Below are 9,579 nucleotides of genomic sequence, written 5' to 3'. Positions count from 1 at the left end.
TAAGTTACAAATGCCAGCAAAAAAACTTGGCTGGGGGCTTCCGAATATAAAATACTATAACTGGGCGGCATTAGCTAGATATAGTATTGAATGGATAATAGGGATAGAGAAATATGTTAATATGGAAATAGAGCAAAAACTGATTAAACCCCTATCTATAGCATACTTACCCCATGCAGAGACTCCTGAAATTCCCAAGGATATCAGAAATCATATAGTATTTCGGGACTCCTTGGCAATATGGAAACTTATAAATAAAACTTTGGGGATAAATTACAAATATTCACGATATATCCCTATTACAGGCAATCCCAAATTTCAAATGGGTAATAATTACCCATTTTGTATATGGGGCAAATATGGAATTAACAAGATAGGAGATCTATTAAATAATAATAGCAACGAGATCTACTCACCTCAAGAAATATATGATAAATACAAAGTTAAAGTTGATAATTACATCTATTATTTTCAGATTGAATCATACCTAAAGAAAGTTTTACGAGATTCCAAAAGTAAATGTGTTAAAAACTAAATAATGGAATTTTGTGAGTCTTATGAAAAAGGTAATCACAAACTAACTAATATATATAATAAAATAATTGATATCTCAGTGGAGAGAAATAGTATCAAAATGGTAGGTAAATATAATCAGTTAATAGGCATAGAAAATACAAAAGAGCAATTATACTGTAGCGTGAAAATAGCTAAGCAAACAACATATGCAAGTGATTTGAGAGAATCACAGTATAGAATTATACACAAGGATTATGTAACATCAACTAAAAGAGCGAAATGGATAAAAGGTGAGCCCCCATCCTGCCCAAAATGCTCATATCCATCCCCAGATTTGTCGCATTATTTTTGGGAATGCCCGAGGATTGCCCAATTCTGGTCCCAGGTAGCATACTGGATATCGAATATAATTGGAATAAACATTAAATTCGATAAACAAACAATTTTTCTTCTCCAAAATCGAAATCAAAAGGCTATGCAATATAAATTATTTATTGCTATGGTAATAATATTAGCTAGGAAGATAATCACAAAATTATGGACAGAGAGAAAGTATCCATCCATCAGTAATTTAAAGAAAAAACTGTGGCAACAATTAATAATAGAAAAATATGATGTCATTGCTGACATCAAGATGAAGAAAATAACATTCATGAATAAATGGGAACAATATATAAAGACCTTAAATCAGGAAACGCAAAATTTGATATATAAAGGTATAACAACAAACAATTAGTATATATAATGAGTTATAATTTAACTGTCGCTTAACCCCTTAATGACCGGACCATTTTTCAGTTTTCTTACCCTTAATGACAATGGCTATTTTTAAATTTCTGCAGTGTTTGTGTTTAGCTGTAATTTTCCTCTTACTCATTTACTGTACCCACACATATTATATACCGTTTTTCTCGCCATTAAATGGACTTTCTAAAGATACCATTTTTTTCATCACATCTTATAATTTAATATAAAAAATATATAAAATATGAGGAAAAAATGGAAAAAAACACACTTTTTCTAACTTTGACCTCCAAAATCTGTTACACATCTACAACCACAAAAAAACACCCATGCTAAATAGTTTCTAAATTTTGTCCTGAGTTTAGAAATACCCAATGGTTACATGTTGTTTGCTTTTTTTGCAAGTTATAGGGCAATAAGTACAAGTAGAACTTTGCTATTTCCAAACCACTTTTTTTCAAAATTAGCGCTAGTTACATTGGAACACTGATATCTGTCCGGAATCCCTGAATATCCCTTGACATGAATATATTTTTTTTTAGAAGACAACCCAAAGTATTGATTTATGCCCATTTTGGTATATTTCATGCCACCATTTCACTGCCAAATGCGAGCAAATAAAAAAAATTGTTCACTTTTTCACAAATTTTGTCACAAACTTTAGGTTTCTCACTGAAATTATTTACAAACAGTTTGTGCAATTATGGCGCAAATGGTTGTAAATGCTTCTCTGGGATCCCCTTTGTTCAGAAATAGCAGACATATATGGCTTTGGCGTTGCTTTTTGGTAATTAGAAGGCCGCTAAATGCAGCTGCGCACCACACGTGTATTATGCCCAGCAGTGAAGGGGTTAATTAGGGATCTTGTAGGGACCTTGAAGGGTTAATTTTAGCTTTAGTGTAGTGTAGTAGACAACCCAAAGTATTGATCTAGGCCCATTTTGGTATATTTCATGCCACCATTTCACCGCCAAATGCGAGCAAATAAAAAAAAAAGTGACATTTTTCACAATTTTAGGTTTCTCACTTAAATTATTTACAAACAGCTTGTGCAATTATGGCACAAATGGTTGTAAATGCTTCTATGGGATCTCCTTTGTTCAGAAATAGCAGACATATATGGCTTTGGCGTTGCTTTTTGGCAATTAGGAGGCCGCTAAATGCTGCTGCGCACCACACTTGTATTAAGCCCAGCAGTGAAGGGGTTAATTAGGTAGCTTGTAGAGAGCTTGCAGGGTTAATTTTAGCTTTAGTGTAGAGATTAGCCTCCCACCTGACACATCCCACCCCCTGATCCCTCCCAGACAGCTCTCTTCCCTCCCCCACCCCACAATTGTCCCCGCCATCTTAAGTACTGGCAGAAAGTCTGCCAGTACTAAAATAAAAGGTGTTTTTTTTTTTGTTTTTTGTTTTTTTTAATTATTCAGCTGTGATGGACCCCTGCCTTAACCCCCAACCTCCCTGATCCCCCCCAAACACCTCTCTAACCCTCCCCACCTACCTAATTGCCACCATCTTGGGTACTGGCAGCTGTCTGCCAGTACCCAGTTTTCCCCAAAAAATAAAGTGTTTTTTTTTTTATTTTTAAATGTTTTTTTTTTTCATTTTTTCTGTAGTGTAGCTGCCCCCCCCAGTACCCCCACCCCCCTAACCCTACCAGATCCTATTATTATTAAAAAAAATTTACAGTTTGCTGCCCCCCTCCCTCTTAACAAAATTCATTGGTGGCAGTGATTGCTGCGCGCGCGCGCACACACACACACACACACGCACGCGCGCACGCACACAGGCCCCCCTGCACGCTCCCGGCATCCGGCGTGCACAATGCACTTGAAGGAACCGGATGCCGGGTAGCGATGGGCCGCCCACCCTCCTCCCTGTAAGCTCCCACCCACCAACGAACGGCCCCATCGCTACCGGTGCAGAGAGGGCCACAGAATGGCTCTCTCTGCATCGAATGCTTTTTAAAGGGTATTGCAGGATGCCTCAATATCGAGGCATCACTGCAATACCCTGAGAGCTGCTGGAAGCGATTGCGATCGCTTCCAGCACTCTCTTAGACAACTGACGTACCAGGTATGTCCATTGTCACTAACTGCAAGTTTTTGCAGGACGTACCTGGTACGTCAGTTGTCATTAAGGGGTTAAAGGATAGTAAGAAGGGTTAGTTGATATTCTAGCTCCTCCATAGTTCTTCCTTTTTATACGAAAATGTAAAATCTCTTGTGAAGGGTATCAATATTTGTGTCCTCTGAATCTGTATAAATGGAATATATTAAGTGTTACAAATGTACTTTTATTATATGTAAACTTTTTTTTATGTATCATTGATCAATAAATAAATAAAAAAAAAAAAAACTGGACCATCAGATCTCCTAAATCAGCTTACTCGCTCTTTAATATGGGCATCATGTCGCTACACAAACTATCAGATACTGGGCAAGGAAAGGACTCACTACTAGACTCTGATAAGTATTTTACAATAGTGTTGTATGGAGAGGCGGATAGCTGCCCGGGACTGCTCGTTAAACTGGCGGGTGCCGGGAGGTGAAGGGTAATAATGATATCATCTCCATGTATTTGCTATGTCCTCTTTTTTATTCCATGTTTTTCTCTGCTTCTCCTTGTTTCCCCCTTTTTATTGAAGTATTGTTTTCACATCCATATAAAAGGTTGTAGAAGATATGATTTACCATAACATACACTATTAGCATAGCTTTAATGCATATATAGATTAACAAATAGAAAAAGGGAAACAGGTATCCCCACTATATACAATACACTGTATTAAACCAAACATAGGCGAAATATACAACTCCTAGTGCTACCAAATCATAGGTAGCGGTCATATGTTATACACCGACTAGTTAATCAACAAAGCGGGAAAAAGGAATGATGGTGATGCGGTGATTTAGTCACCTCCCCCCTTGTACACATTTGTTGCATCCCCTTAACAACTATGTAATATATACCAACCCGCCAAATAGTTCTAGAGTAGAATTGCAAAAGTAAATAAGTACAAATTGCAGAAGGTTCATTTTAAAACCGAGTTGGCAGGCTGCTATTGGATTACTCTCTTGTTAGCTTCAAATATAAGCAATCCGTCTCCATGTAGTCAAACATATTGGGCTTTAACAATTTTTTTTATTTTTTTTTTGAACGTACACTTGACCCCCAATGCTATAGATACAGGAGTATGAGTGGTAATTGATATATGCTACCCCCCTCCCCCCTTACTTACTTACTTACTAATTTACTAACAGAATGTCAATGTTATTAATTTCACATTTGGTTGTTATTGTTTTTAATGTTATAGTTTATTATATGTATATTGTTGATAAAATCAATCCGCATGGCCTGATGACAAGGCTATGCGAGATTGTTCCCAGTCCGTCCCGCACCTCGAATCACATTCATACTGGAGCACTCACAGATGTGTCACCCTACATACGATACATATCTAACTTCCATCACATAAATAATGGCTAGTCAAAGACTACACTCCCAGGCCAGCAACGACATAAATATATATTCCGTCAATACAAAAGGGTTGAATATCCCCTGTAAGAGAACAGTGGCCTCAAAAGAATTTCACAGACACAAGGCAGACCTCGTATTTTTGCAGGAGACCCACTTCCGTAAAGGTAGGGAGCCCCACACATTCGCACGCACATATGGCACTTGCTATTGGGCCTCACACCAACGTAGCAAAAAACATGGGGTGGGGATCTTGATAAAAAAAAACACCCCCCTTTACCGCTTTACAAACTATTAGAGACAGAGAGGAACAATATCTTATCTTAATAGGCCTCCTATATGGGAGACCAGTAACCCTAGTATCATTATATGCCCCAAACACAGCACAACACGCCTTTGTGAAACAGATATCTAACTTAATCCTGGAACACCAGAAGGGAATACTCATAATGTGTGGGGACCTTAACATTGCATTAGATCCCATTATGGACTTCTCTTCCCAGCACTCCTCAATTCCGACTTCTCGGATAACAAAAATTAACTTGTATCTTAAAAAGATTGTAGCGCAGGACGTATGGAGAACGTTGCACCCCCAACTCAGGGATTACACCTTCTATTCTTACCCCCATGAGATATACACCAGAATAGATTATGTATTTACAGATGTGGGGGGACTCTCCTTATTTAACTCTGCAAAAATTCCCCAATCACATGGTCTGACCACGCTTCCATACTCTGCACAGTCTTAACAGACCCTAGTGTGACCCCTAGAATCTTGAATGCATTAACAGAATACTTTGAACACAATTGTCATCCTGAAATAAAAGCACACACCTTATGGGAAGCCCACAAGATTGTCATCAGGGGAGAACTAATAGCCATAAAAGCGCAATTAAACAAAGTCAAAAGAGAACTCACTACCTCACTAATCTTAAACATACAACGCCTAGAAACTCGACACAAGAATTCACCAACAGATAAAGACTTACTTGAGGAAATCACATTAAAAAAACAATCATTAGCCTCACACCTTGATAAAACATATAAAAGGCAGGCCCTATACTCCCAACAAAAATACTTTGAAGGCCGAAACAAATCAGGTAGACTCCTAGCTAGATACCTTAGACAGAAAGCGCATAAAAAATATATAATGCAGATTAGGGATAGCAGGGGCCACCTTCAGTCCTCCACAAAAGACATAGCACACGCCTTCAAGACTTATTTTCAAAAATTATACAATATCCATAACCCCAACATTAACACCCCAAACCACGCTGCACTCAGAACACAATTAATAGAGGAATACCTAGGGAAACTTAAACTACCACACATCTCCGAACTGCAAAAAGAACACCTAGAAAACCCCATCTCACTTTCTGAAATAAAATTGGCCCTAAAGAACTTACCCACTGGGAAAGCACCAGGGACAGATGGCTTCACCCACAAATATTACACCTCATTCCAAGATATTCTAAACCCACACATGTTGCGCTATTTCCAATCTATAGATGAACACAAATCTTTCCCCGCTAGAGCATTAGAAGCTCACATAATACTAATCCCCAAGCCCAACAAACCGCAAGATCTCCCTTACAATTACCGGCCCATATCGTTGCTCAATACCGACATCAAACTTTAAGCAAGAATATTGGCACACAGATTAAACGAAATTCTCCCAGACATAATTCATCTTGATCAAGTCGGCTTTGTGCCCGGTAGGGACAACACGGTCAGGGCCTTGAATTTAATTAATTACGCCAAATCCAAAAACATACCCTCCGTTCTTTTATCCACAGAAGCGGAAAAGGCCTTTGACCGTGTTGCCTGGGATTTCATGCGAGCCACACTAATCCACATGGGCTTGGGGACGAAGATTCTTACCAGAATCCTCTCACTATACTCTTACCCCACAGCAAGAATCTTAGTTAATGGTACACTTTCCTCCAGCGTTGTGCCCGCTCCTCTTTGCGTGTGTCATTGAAACCCTAGCAAAAAAAATTAGGCAGAATCCCCAGATAACAGGAATCAACATAGAAGACCAGAAATATGTGTTGTCATTATTTGCAGATGACATGCTCTTTTCTCTCACCAACCCCGAGACTTCAATCCCTCAGATCCTAAACGAGTTCAAAACCTTTTAATCCCTATCCAACTTTGTCGTCAATATGTCCAAATCCGAAATACTAAACATTAATATGTCCGGCCCGTCTTTGATAGCTACTCGAAACGTAACCCCATTCACCTGGTGCTCCCACTCTCTGAAATACTTAGGAGTGCACCTCACACCCTCATTAGATGACATATTTCGACTAAACTACATACCTATTAAACACGCCATAATAAGAGATTTGTCATCATAGGGTTCCAAAAAATTATTGTGGCTGGGACGCATCGACACCATAAAAATGAACGTCTTTCCTCGTATCCTCTACCTTCTCCAAACCCTTCCAATTCCCCTGCCCAAGACATTTCTCCCTTCACTACAAAAAGCATTTAGTGACTTCATATGGCACAGAAAACCGCCCAGAATAAGTAAACACATAATGCAAACTTCCAAAATACAAGGGGGTTTGGGAGTGCCGAACCTCGATGCCTACCGCCAGGCCATCTTTCTACAGAGATTGGTGGACTGGAACATCCACTACAGCCATAAAAGATGGGTACCACTAGAACACTTGATAATGGGCAAACCACACTTGGGAAGGATGTGCTGGGGTAACCCAAACTTACTTAAAAATACTAAAACAGATAATATAATGATCCAAGAGACATACCGGATTTGGGAAAATACTATCAACACAACACACAATATCTCATCAATCCCCTCACCTCTAACATCTCTGATAGAGAATGGAGACTTCACAGTGAAACCCTTCTCCGCCCAAGCGACAGTAAATACACCAAATAGGGATTTTATAATCCACACACTAACCGACAACGAATCTCTGCTCTCCCAAATGGATTTAATCTCAAGAGGGCACGACTGTTTCACAAACTGGTTCACCTATAGACTAACGATTCACTTTATCACCAAACATCCAGGATATGGAAATATGGTCAGACCCCTGACTAACTTTGAATCCCTTTGTGTCCAAAATCCACCCTTAAGACACACATTATCCATTATATATAAGATTTTAACCCACACACCACCAGGATACATACCCCCATACCTGGAGAGTTGGGAAAGGGATCTCTGAGTCATAATATTACCCCAAACGAGTAAATTAATGTTTCAAGCCACGATGAGATCTTCAATCTCATCCTCTATCCTAGAAATTAATTTTAAACTACTGCACAGGTGGTATCTCACTCCGAAAAAAATACATCGACTTTTACACACTCAAAGTAATAAATGTTGGCGCTGCGGCCACGTAAATAGCGATATAGCTCATATGTGGTGGTGGTGTAACAGTATCCAGGTTTTCTGGAGAGACGTGATCTCGGTAGTGGAATCCATCCTAGAAACGCTGCTTCCACTTGACCCTCTGGTGTGGCTCCTACGCAAGCCTCCCCCGACCATTAAATATAAACCACACATACACCTGTTTAATATTCTGACTAATGGAGCTAAAATCCTGATAGCTAAAAACTGGAGGAGTAGGGAAGCACCAACTATAGGCATGTGGACCCAGAAAGTGACAGAAATCATAGAATTGGAAGAATACTTTTATCTTAAACACAACAAAATAGATTATTATGCTGAATTTTCGCAGCTCTGGTCTAATTATGTTCAACACAATAAATAGGAAATTGATTGATGGTCAGGAAATATTTGCGACTGGTAATGGGAGTTTAAAAGCAATACTGACAGGCTAGACTTCACGGACATATAGTTCATTGTTTTCTGTAAATTCACTTTGTGTAATACATCATAATGGTTGGATACCCGACAATTATTTTTTCAGTGTGCTTCCCCCTTGGCCAATATTACTCTCACTTGGTCCTTACTTGTTTAATTCCGGCAATGTTTAAGGGGAGGTTGCTGTTATCCAGTATCGAAGTGCCTAGCGCACATACGGCTAGATTTAGAGTTTTGTCGGTAAGGACCCGCGTAGCTAACGCTGGCTTTTTTCTGGCCGCACCTTTAAAATAACTCTGGTATTGAGAGTCCACAGAATGGCTGCGTTAGGCTCCAAAAAAGGAGCGTAGAGCATATTTAACGCCACTGCAACTCTCGATACCAGAGTTGCTTACGGACGCGGCCAGCCTCAAAAACGTGCTCGTGCACGATTCCCCATAGGAAACAATGGGGCTGTTTGAGCTGAAAAAACACCTGCAAAAAAGCGGCGTTCAGCTCCTAACGCAGCCCCATTGTTTACTATGGGGAAACACTTCCTATGTCTGCACCTAACACTCTAACATGTACCCCGAGTCTAAACACCCCTAGCCTTACACTTATTAACCCCTAATCTGCCGTCCCCGCTATCGCTGACCCCTGCATATTATTAACCCCTAATCTGCCGCTCCGTAAACCGCCGCTACTTACATTATCCCTATGTACCCCTAATCTGCTGCCCCTAACACCGCCGACCCCTATATTATATTTATTAACCCCTAATCTGCCCCCCACAACGTCGCCTCCACCTGCCTACACTTATTAACCCCTAATCTGCCGAGCGGACCGCACCGCTATTATTATAAAGTTATTAACCCCTAATCCGCCTCACTAACCCTATAATAAATAGTATTAACCCCTAATCTGCCCTCCCTAACATCGCCGACACCTAACTTCAATTATTAACCCCTAATCTGTCGACCGGAGCTCACCGCTATTCTAATAAATGTATTAACCCCTAAAGCTAAGTCTAACCCTAACACTAACACCCCCCTAAATTAAAT

This window comes from Bombina bombina, chromosome 1 (genome assembly GCF_027579735.1).
Source record: "Bombina bombina isolate aBomBom1 chromosome 1, aBomBom1.pri, whole genome shotgun sequence".
In the NCBI taxonomy this organism is placed as follows: domain Eukaryota; kingdom Metazoa; phylum Chordata; class Amphibia; order Anura; family Bombinatoridae; genus Bombina; species Bombina bombina.
Note: the sequence above shows the minus strand (reverse complement) of the source record.